General features: G+C 41.8%; 1 pseudogene; it reads left to right on the forward strand.

Moving 5' to 3' along the window:
• The first annotated feature begins 9,346 nt into the window (after window positions 1-9,346).
• On the forward strand, window positions 9,347-10,032 carry LOC139022202 (ran-specific GTPase-activating protein pseudogene; annotated as a pseudogene).
• The last annotated feature ends 1,333 nt before the right edge of the window (window positions 10,033-11,365 follow it).

An 11,365-nucleotide genomic window follows, 5' to 3' on the forward strand; every position in this document is an offset into this window, starting at 1 on the left:
AAAATAAGAATCAACTCAAACATCTTATTCCTTTATTTCCACATTCCTAGCTCCTTTTCACTTAGAGCTACAAAACTCTAGAACCTTGTGAGCAGTGGTCCTATATGACTGTAAGATCATTCTGCTTATACCTGACCCCAGCTATGTCACTTACCTGTCACTGTGAACATGACTGGGGAACAGACCACTTACAATGAAGACCTGGAATGTGGAAAATCAAATCTACATATGAACAGATGCTGAGAATGGATTTTATTTTATTATTTTATTTTTTAAAATATATTTTATTGATTTTTTACAGAGAGGAAGGGAGAGAGAGAGTTAGAAACATCGACGAGAGAGAAACATCGATCAGCTGCCTCCCGCACATCTCCTACTGGGGATGTGCCCGCAACCCAGGTACATGCCCTTGACCGGGACCCCTCAGTCCACAGGCCGATGCTCTATCCACTGAGCCAAACCGGTTTCGGCAAGAATGGATTTTTTAAAAAAGCAAACAAAACAAAAAACCCAAATGGTAGCAAGCACAAACTACAGCAGGGAAGGTGGAAGAGTTAAGGACACAACAAAATGTTACATAACATTATGTAGAACAGGTGTGGACAAAGGAACACCAGTTGCAATGGACAAAAATCCTGAAAAAAATAGGGGTGATTAATTTTAAGCAAAGGTTTCAGGCCAATTTAAAATGTTACTGGCAGAACATTTAAAGTTGTGTTAATAATGCCTGAACTGAAGTAGGTCCAAGAAGTCAGAGATTATCTTTTTTAATTCAGAAGAATCATCTTTGAATGTAAAGGGAGATTATATATAGAAAAAAATCGATATTGAAAAGTAGCTTACATTTTATCATCACTACTACTTGCTCTGGTAGATACAATTTGCATTCATCATGGGATATATATAATATCCTTTACATTGAATTTATTGGGGATTAGGATGAGGGATATATATATATATATATTTTAACTTAAAAATACTTCTATTTATGAAGAAAGACTAGAAAGAGGTAGGAAGTGGTCTGTGGGGCATAGGGTGATACAGTAAAACCTTGATATAATGGACTAATTCAGGCGAGGGGGTGTCCATTAAGCCAAAAGTCCACTATATAATAAAGTAGGTTTTCCGATGCATATGTTAAAAAATTGACAAATTGGCCCTGACTGGTTTGGCTCAGTGGATAGAGCGTCAGCCTGCGGACTCAAGGGTCCCGGGTTCAATTCCGGTCAAGGGCATGTGCCTTGGTTGCGGGCACATACCCAGTGGGGAGTGTGCAGGAGGCAGCTGATCAATCTTTCTCTCTCATCAATGTTTCTAACTCTCTATCCCTCTCCATTTCTCTCTGTAAAAAATCCATAAAATATATTTTTATTGGTTAGTTTACCTCTTTTTACTTATGTAAGCATGTTTGTGTAATTAAAATTAAGTATGCATGAAAAGTTTAATTTCACAGAAAAGCTGTCTTTATGTATTGCTGTAATTTCAAATTTATACAGAATAAGTCTAGTAAATGTGTGCATTCACCAGTCACCACGAGTGAACAAATGCACAAGGCTGGGGTGTGGCTTAGCATACGTGGGAACATTGGCTGGCACACATTCAAACTGCTGCAGAACGTCATGCCACAGGACAACAGAACCAACTACCTCGAGGGATGTGGTGTGAGCACAGCTAATCATTCCATGACCATTGGTCACGAGCAGTGACTCTTGGATTTACATATGTAGACTATTGTTGTAGACATTTAATAATTATTTATGTCAGCAAATTACTAGTGTTTTATCCAACATATGGCTATTTGCTAAAATTTGTTAAAAATAACAGTGAATTAATGTAAAAAATAACCTATTAATTTAACTATAAGCAAATCTTGGTTACAAGTATTTTAAAATGAACAGGGTGTTAATTTTTATATATGACATACAGATGAGAAATTTTGTCCGTTAAACTCAGTCTGTTAAATCAAGGTCCACAAAATTGAGGGTTTGCTGCAGTGGTTCTCAACCTTCTGGCCCTTTAAATACAGTTCTTCATGTTGTGACCCAACCATAAAATTATTTTCGTTGCTACTTCACAACTGTAATGTTGCTACTGTTATGAACCGTAATGTAAATATCTGATATGCAGGATGGTCTTAGGCGACCCCTGTGAAAGGGTCGTTTGACCCCCATAGGGGTCGCAACCCACAGGTTGAGAACCACTGGTTTACCATAATCTACCACTCTTCATGTATACCAGTTTTTCTGAGTTCCATTCCTTTCTCTTATTTTCTCCTTTTTAATTAAAAAAAAATAAATTTATTGATTTCAGAGAGGAATGGAGAGGGAGAGATAGAGACATCAATGGTGAGATTCATTGAACGGCTGCCTCCTGCACCCCCCCCTACTGGGGATTGAGCCCACAACCTGGGCATACGCCCTTGACTGGAATCGAACCAGGGACCCTTCAATCTGCAGGCCGATGCTCTCCCCACTGAGCTAAACCGGCTCCTTTTTAATTTTTACTGTGAACATGCAATTCTTAGTTTGCTAATTATGCTTTATATTTACCCATCATTCCCACAAACACTATATAACCCTACTGATGGACTTAAGGAAGGGCTAAGGAAATCTCTAATACCTGATATACTTGTTAAGCACAAGATGCAGTTTTCATAAAACAGTAATTTCAAGAAGAATCTTCAAGGTATGCAGTAATAACTTTAAAGGCAGCTCTTGAACTGGTAGGCAAGTAGAAGTTGCAATAGGAAATCTAAGATGGCAGTGGAGTAGGTGGAAGCTACATTCACCTGCTCCCAAGACCAAACTGGAATTACAACTAAATTATAGAACAATCATCCTGAATAACCAAATGAGCATTAGCTGAAGAGAAGTCTGAAAACCAAGGATTATAGAAGAAGCTGCACTGAGACTAGTAAGAAGGGCAGAGACACGAAAAGGGCTGGCCCCGCTCCCAAGGTGGCTGAGATTCCGGAGAATATCTCAGCTGCAAAGCATGAGGTCTAACCTCCAAGCCACGCTCCCCAGCCTAGAGCACCAGAACTGGGAAAGACGCCCACATAACACAGGGCTGTGAAAAGCAGCAGGGTTTCTGTCCATCAGGGAGAGATGGGAGTCCGCCAGAGACACAGGCACCTTCTTAAAAGGGCCAATGCAAAAATTTCATTTGCAGCCACTCACCCTGGGCTCCGGCAGAGGGAGGGCAGAGCAGACTAGTCTCATGAGGAGAGTCGAATTTGTCTGTGGCTCTGGGGAGAAAGCTGAAGGACAGCCTCCAGGATCCCTGTGCTGAGTCATTCTCCCATATGGTAGATGCCATCTTTCTTACATGGCATCTACTCCCCTCCCTGTGGCAATAGCCTGGGGGAACGTAATAGCCCCACTCTCTGGACTCCCTCCAACCCACCCTGTGGAGTTTAGGCCCTGCTGAGGAGTCAGTTGCCTTAGTTAGAGTATAGAGGTCTGGGCAGACTTAATTTGTGTCAGTGACTGAGCTGTGTGGCTTCAGGGTGGGGGACATTCCCCCCACTTTCCCGTGAAACTGACTGGTGCTTTCCTCTCACAGATCTGCTGGAACCACCCTCTGGGCTTCAGGCATCCCACCCTCTGGGCTGTGGCTCTGGAGTTACCACAGGCCTGATTCCTAGTGGCTCCACTCTGCCGAGGTTAGGGCAAAATCCAGGACAGACTGAGTTGTGTCTGGGGTGAGGGCCACACCCCAGAAGCCTGATCCACCTCCCCCTCACAGGACATTCACTAGCCCCATCCTTCTGACTCCTGGAAGCCCCATCTTGCTGAGCTTCCTCTCCTGGCAGAATCTGGGACAGATTCTGTGACTAGAACAGGGCCATTTTCCCCTCACATTCCTAAGCAGTACAGAGCCCTCTCTTAAGAGGGCCAAATCTTGGTCTGTTTGGGCCTGATAAACTCTGTTGGCCTCACCCTGACGACTCCCTGTAACCCACCCGAACACAAAGGTGTGCGAGCACCCAGTGGGTGGTAGCTAGACTTGGTAAACCTGGGGACAACTGCCTAGTGGCCTTGGATCCTGCACTGGCACTGAGTTTGAGCCTGTATCACTCTGGTGAACATCACTCACCCCTACCTGGTGACTCACTGTGAACCTACCTTATGCACCTCGGATACTGCCAGAGGCTCTTTCAGTGACAGAGCCTGACAGACAGCTGGCAGGCAAAGGCAGGGGGAGGTAAATCCTGGGGTGCCTTGGGACACTTGCTGACTGGCCCCTGGGCCCAGTGCCAGCCTTGGTGTGCAGCTTGGTCCTTCCTGTGCACACCCTGGCCCAGCAGAGGCAGCCACAAACTGTGAATCACTTGCAGGTCTAATAGGTTGCCCAGGGCCAGACACAGGCAACATCTGACATTGGCCTGCACTAGAGTCCCTCCCAAAAGACCCAGAACCAACACGCTCAGTGGCCAGCTTCAGACAACATCAGAGCAGGATACAATGAGCTTCGCAAGCAGTATATCCAAAGGGAGATCTCGGCAGGCACCAGACCCTCCTAGGCAAACTCTGCTTTATGTGGCCAGCACCTGCACAGCAGCTTGCATGCTGTGGTTGGGGTTGAGCCTCACAGCCAGCCAGCCTGAGGGTTGATCCCATGCATGAATGGGCCAATAGCAATCAAGACTCAATCACAAAAGGAAGGCCCACATAACTCACACAAGGGACACTCCTGAAGCAGCCAGCTCAGGTGATCAAGGAGACTGCACCTCTGAACCCCACAGGACACATACTACATAAGGCCACCCAGCAAGACTGAGAGTCATAGCATATCTACCTCATACATAGAAACAAACACAAAGAGACAGCTAAAACAGGGAGACAAAGAAACAGGCCCCAAATAAAAGAACAAGAGAAATTTCCAGAAAGAGCTAAATAAAACAGAAGCAAACAATCTATCAGATATAGAGTTCAAAGTAAGGGTTATGAGGATGCACAATAATATGAAAAAGGACACAGAAACCATAAAAAAAGACCAGTCAAAAGTGAAGAATACATTGGAAGAAATAAATAGTAGGTTGGATAAAGCAGAGGATCAAATCAGCACTTTGGAAAACAAGGTAGAAAATCATTTAAGGTACCTTTGTGACAACATAAAGCATGACATCCACATCATAAGGGTACCAGAAGGAGAAGAGAGACTGCAAGGGATTGAGAAACTATTTGAAGAAATAATGATAAAAATTTCCCTAACCTGATGAAGGAAAAAGTCACACAAATCCAGCAAGCACAGAAAGTTCCAAACAAATGAACCCAAAGAGGCCCACACCAAGACACATCATAATTAAAATGCAAAAGGTTAATGACAAAGAGAGAATTTTAAAAGCAGCAGTTAACTACAAGGGAGCTCCCATAAGACTGTCAGTTGATTTCTCAAAATACTTCAGGCCAGAAGGGATTGGCATGAAATATTTAAAGTGATGAAAAGCAAGGACCTACAACCCAGACTACTTTGCCCAGCAAGGCTAACATTTAAAATTGAAGTAGAAATAAAGAGCTTTCCAGACAAGAGAAAGCTAAAGGAGTTTGTTACCACCAAAACAGTATAAAAAAATGTGAAAGAGCCTGCTTTAAGAAGAAGAGGAAGAGGGAGAAAAAGGAGGAGGAAGAGGAAGGATAGGCAAGAGGAGAAGAGGCAGAGGAATAGGGAGGGGGCGAGGAGGAGAAAGAGGGGTAGCAGGGGTAAGAGGAGGGAAAGGAGAAGAAGAAACAAACAAAAAAACATGGAACATAGTTAAAAGAATAAAATGGCAATAAATATGTATCTATTAATGATCACTTTAAATGTAAATGGCTGAAATGCTTCAATCAAAAGATATAGGGTAGCTGAATGGATAAGAAAATAAGACCCATACATATGCTGTCTACAAGAGACCCACCTCAGAACAGAAAATACATAGAGTACATGTAAAGGGTTGTAAAAAGATATTTCATGCAAATGGAAAGGAAAAAAAGCAGGGGTAGCAATATTTATTTCTGACAAAATAGACTTTAAAACAGAGGCTATAGTAAGAGACAAAGAAGGACACTAGTAATAATAAAGGCAGCAATCTGCCCTAACCGGTTTGGCTCAGTGGATAGAGTGTCGGCCTGCGGACTGAAAGGTCCCGGGTTCGATTCCGGTCAAGGGCATGTACCTTGGTTGCAGGCACATCCCCAGTAGAGGGTGTGCAGGAGACAGCTGATCGGTGTTTCTCTCTCATCGATGTTTCTAACTCTCTATCCCTCTCCCTTCCTCTCTGTAAAAAAAATCAATAAAATATATTTTAAAAAATAATAATAAAGGCAGCAATCTAACAAGAGGATATAACCCTTGTAAACATTTATGCACCCAACATAGTGCCCCTAAATGTATAAAGCAAATCTTGATGGACATAAAATGATAGAGTGACAGTATTACAATCACAGTAGAGGATTTTACCAGTAACACCCCATTGACATCAATGAATATATCTTACTGGACAGAAAATCAATAAGGAAATAGTGGCCTTAAATGCCACACTAGAATTCAGTGGTTCTCAACCTTCCTAATGCCGTGACCCTTTAATACAGTTCATGTTGTGATGACTCCCAACCATAAAATTATTTTCGTTGCTACTTCGTAACTGTAATTTTGCTACTGTTACGAATCGTAATGTAAATATCTGATATGCAGGATGTATTTTCATTGTTCGCCACCCACAGGTTGAGAACCGCTGCACTAGATCAAATGAATTTAATTGATATCTTCAGAGCATTTCATCCCAAAGCAGCAGAATATACATTCTTTTCAAGTGTATATGAAACATTTTCTAGGATGGACCACATGTTTAGGACACAAAACAAGTCTCAATAAATTTAAAAGGACTGAAATCATATCAAGCACCTCCTCTGAGCGTAATACTATGAAAGCAGAAATCAATCACAAGAAAAAACTAAAAACCAAACAAAGACATGGAGGCTAAACAACATGTTACTAAACAAAAAATGGGTTAATGATAAGATAAAGGAAGAAATCAAAAGATACCTTGAAACAAATGATGAGAACACAACCACTCAAAATTTATGGGGAACCGGGAAAGCAGTCTTAAGAGGGAAAGTCATGTCTGGCCCGTGTGGCTCAGTGGTTGAGCATTGACCTATGAACCAGGAGGTCATGGTTAGATTCCGTCAGGGCACGTGTGTGAGTTGCAGGCTTCACCCCCAGTAGGAAGCGTGTAGGAGGCAGCCAATCAATGAGTCTCTCTCATCACTGATGTTTCTATCTCTCTTGCTCTTCCTTCCTCTCTGAAATCAATAAAAATGTATGTTTTTTTAAAAGAGGGAAAGTCATAGTGAGAGGAGTTAGCTTGACAGACAGGCAGGGGGTCAGTGGAAAACAAAAGCATGTGGAACACAGGCAGGGCAGACACGGCAGTTTGAGAAAGCCTAATCACAGGAACCAACGATGCAGAAATAATAGAATGTTTTTGGACTCAGAGCAGGAGGCATGTGAAACTAGGGAGGGTTTGCAGCCATAAGGTGAACTGATGCATAGGAACAGGGAAAGTTCAGGTCCATTGCTGGGCAAGAACAATTGAGGGAATCGAGCAGGTGGTGACACGGGTAGATATTGAGCAGGCTTGTAGTAAATATATACTGCTAGACTACAAGGCTTCACTGACAACCCATTATTTGTGTTGGGAGTCTGAATCTGCTTATAATAAATTTTCCACACTTTTGCTTTGATCTTCTGGTCTGCGGAGTTCACTCTTTGGAGTCACGAGACATGACCCTGGGAACAAAACCTCAGCTTGCCGTTCTAGTTATCAATAGTATTACAGGTCTATCTCAAGAAACAAGAAAAATCTCAGATAAACAATCTAACTTTAGCCTGGCCGGTGTAGCTCAGTGGTTGAGCGTCGACCTATGAACCAGGAGATCAGGGTTCGATTCCCAGTCAGGGCACATGCCCGGGTTGTGAGCACAATCCCCAGTGGGCAGGAGGGCGGGGGGAGGGGGTGCAGGAGGCAGCCAATCAATAATCCTCTCTCATCATTGATATTTCCATCTCTTTCTCCTCCCTTCCTCTCTGAAATCAATAAAAATATATTAAAACAACAACTACAGTCTAACTTTACACTTAAAGGAACTTGAAAAAGAACAACAAACAAAGCCCAAAGTGAGTAGAAGGAAGAAAATTAAAAAAAATAAATAAACAAAATATAGTCTAAAATTCAATGAAACCAAGAGCTGGTTCTTTTAAAAGATAAACAGGATTTACAAACCTTTAAACAGACTCATCAAAAAAAAAAAAAGAGGACCCACATAAAACCAGAAATGAAAGAGAAGTAACAATAGACATAAAGAAATACAGAGGATTGTAAGAAAATATTACAAACAACTATATGCCAACAAATTGGACAATCTGGAAGAAATGGACAAATTCTTAGGAACATACAATCTTCCAAAACTGAATCAGGAAGAATCAGAGAATCTGATTACAACTAATGAAATCTAAGTAGTAATAAAAAAGCTCCCAACAAAAGAAGTCCTCAGTGGATGGTTTTATAGATGAATTTTACCAAACATTCAAAGAAAAACTGCCCTGGCTGGGCAGCTCAGTTGGTTAGAGTGTCATCCTGATACACCAAGATTATGGGTTCAATTCCTTGTCAGGGCACATACAAGAATCAAGCAAGCAATGTTCCTGTCAAGGGCGCATGGCTCCATCCCCAGCCCTGGTCAGAGTGCATGTGGGGAGCAACCAAAGGATGTGTCTCTCTCATGTCGATGTTTCTCTCTCTGTCTCTCCCTCTCCCTTCCACTCTCTCTAAAAATCAATGGAAAAATATCCTCGGGTGTGGATTAACAAACAAACAAAAAAAGCCCTAGCCGATTTGGCTCGATGGATGGAGCATCGGCCTGCAGACTGAAGGGTCCAGGTTCGATTCCGGTCAAGGGCACATGCACGGGTTGCGGGCTCGATCCCGAGTGGGGGGTGTGCAGGAGGCAGCTGATCAGTGATTCTCTCTCATCATTGATGTTTCTAGCTTTCTCTCCCTCTTCCTTCCTCTCTAAAATCAATAAAAATATTTTTTTTAAAAAAAAGAAAGAAAAAATCAACCAATGAATGCATAAATAAGCAGAACTGATGTTTCTCTCTTTCTCCCACCTTTTCTCTCACTATCTAAAAATCAACCAATACAATTTAAAAAAACTAGCAAAAAAAAAGAAGAAGAAGAAGAAGAACTAGCGGTCACTAGGTGGAGGGAATAGGTGAAGGTATGGGAGGCACTGGTGCCAGCACCAGACTTGGAGTGAAGGAGCCACCGAGCCAGTGCCGAGCCACCCAGGCAGCCACCATGGCCACCAAGGACATCCATGAGGACCATGATACCTCCATTGAGAATGCAGATGAGTCCAACCACAACCCTCAGTTTAAGCCTATAGTTTCTCTTCTGAGCAAGAAATTAAAACACTAGAAGATGAAGAGAAGCTTTTCAAAATGAGGACAAAGCTGTTTAGATTCACTTGAGAGAACAATTTCCCAGAATGGGAGGAACGAGGCACTGGTGATGTCAAGTCCTGAAGCATAAGGGAAAAGGGACCATTCGCCTTCTCATGAGGAGGGATGAGACCTTGAAGATATGTGCCAACAACTATATCATGCCAATGATGGAGCTAAAGCCAAACACAGGCAATGACCTGGGTCTGGAACACCCACGCTGACTTTGCTGACGAGCTCCCCACGCAGGAGCTACTGGCCACCTGCTTCCTCAGTACTGAAAATGCACAGAAATTCAAGACAAAGTTTGAAGAATGCAAGAAAGAGATCAAAGAGAGAGAAAAGAGAGGAGGATTGGGCAAAAAGGATAATGCTGAGAAAGTGGCTGAAGAGCTAGAAGCTCTTTTGGTGGAGGAGAGCAAGGAGTCTGAAGACGAGGACACCAAGGAGAAAGCTGAGGAGAAGCAATGCTTTTTTTTCCTTTTCCTTTTTAAAAAAGTTTGCCCTGTCCTTCTTTTCGGTTTGTTTTTACAAGGGAACTGAATTCCAACAAAAATTTAAAAAAATAATAATAAATAAAAAAAGAGCCCTAATTGGTTTGGCTCAGCGGATAGAGCGTCGGCCTGTGGACTGAAGGGTCCCAGGTTCGATTCCGGTCAAGGGCATGTACCTTGGTTGCGGGCCCATCCCCAGTAGGGGGTGTGCAGGAGGCAACCGATTGATGTTTCTCTCTCATCGATGTTTCTAAATCTCTATCCCTCTCCCTTCCTCTCTGTAAAAAATCAATAAAATATATTTTAAAAAAATAAAAAAAGAACCAACCACCTATCCTTCTCAAACTATTCCAAAAAATTCAAAGGAGAGAAGACTCCCAAACTCATTTTACCAGGCCAGCATTATCCTAATTCTAAAACCAGATAAAAACACTACAAAGAAAGAAAATTATAGGCCAGTATCCATGATGAACATAGATACAAAAATCCTCAAGAAAATATTAACAAACCAGATCCAGCAATACATTAATAAATTCACACACCATGATTAAGTCAGATTTTTTCTGGGGATACAAGCTTTGGTACAATATCTGCAAATCAATAAACATGATACAACACATAAACAAAATGAAGGATGAAACCACATGATCATATCAATTGATGCAGAAAAGCTTTTTATAAAATCCACCACTCATTTATGATAAAAAAATCTCAGCAAAGTAGGAATAGAGGGAACATAATTCAACAAACTCATAGCCAACATCATACTCAATGGACAAAAACTACAAGCATTTCCGTTAATATCAAGAACAAGACAGGAATGTCCACTTTCACCGCTCTTATTCAACATAGTACTGGAAGTCCTAGCCATAGCAATCAGACAAGAAAAAGTAATAAAAGACCTCCAAATTGGAAAAAAAAATAAGTAAAACTGTCATTATTTGCAGAAGACATGATACTGTATATAGAGAACCTTGAAGAATCTACCAACCCCTCCCCCCAAAAAAACCCTACTAGAAATGATTAATGAATTCAGTAAAGTAGCAGTATATAAAATAAATATCCAGAAATCAGTTGCATTTTAAATTTTTATTTATTTATTTAAAAAATTTTTAAATTGATTTTGAGAGATAGAGGGAGAGGGACACACAGAGAGAAACATCAATGTGAGAATGAAACTTCAATCAGCAGCCTCCTGCAAACCCACTACTGGGGATCGAGCCTGCAACCAGGGCATATGCCCCGAGCGGTAATCGAACCAGCATGGGTCAACATCCAACCAACAGAGCCACACTGGGCCAGGGTAGTTGCATTTTTATACACCAATAATAAACTTTCGGAAAGGAAAACTAAGAAAACAATCCCATTCACAATTGCTTCAA

The sequence above is a fragment of the Myotis yumanensis genome, unplaced genomic scaffold, assembly GCF_028538775.1.
Source record: "Myotis yumanensis isolate MYYU_CA2020_CCGP unplaced genomic scaffold, mMyoYum1.0.hap1 SCAF_13, whole genome shotgun sequence".
NCBI lineage: Eukaryota > Metazoa > Chordata > Mammalia > Chiroptera > Vespertilionidae > Myotis > Myotis yumanensis.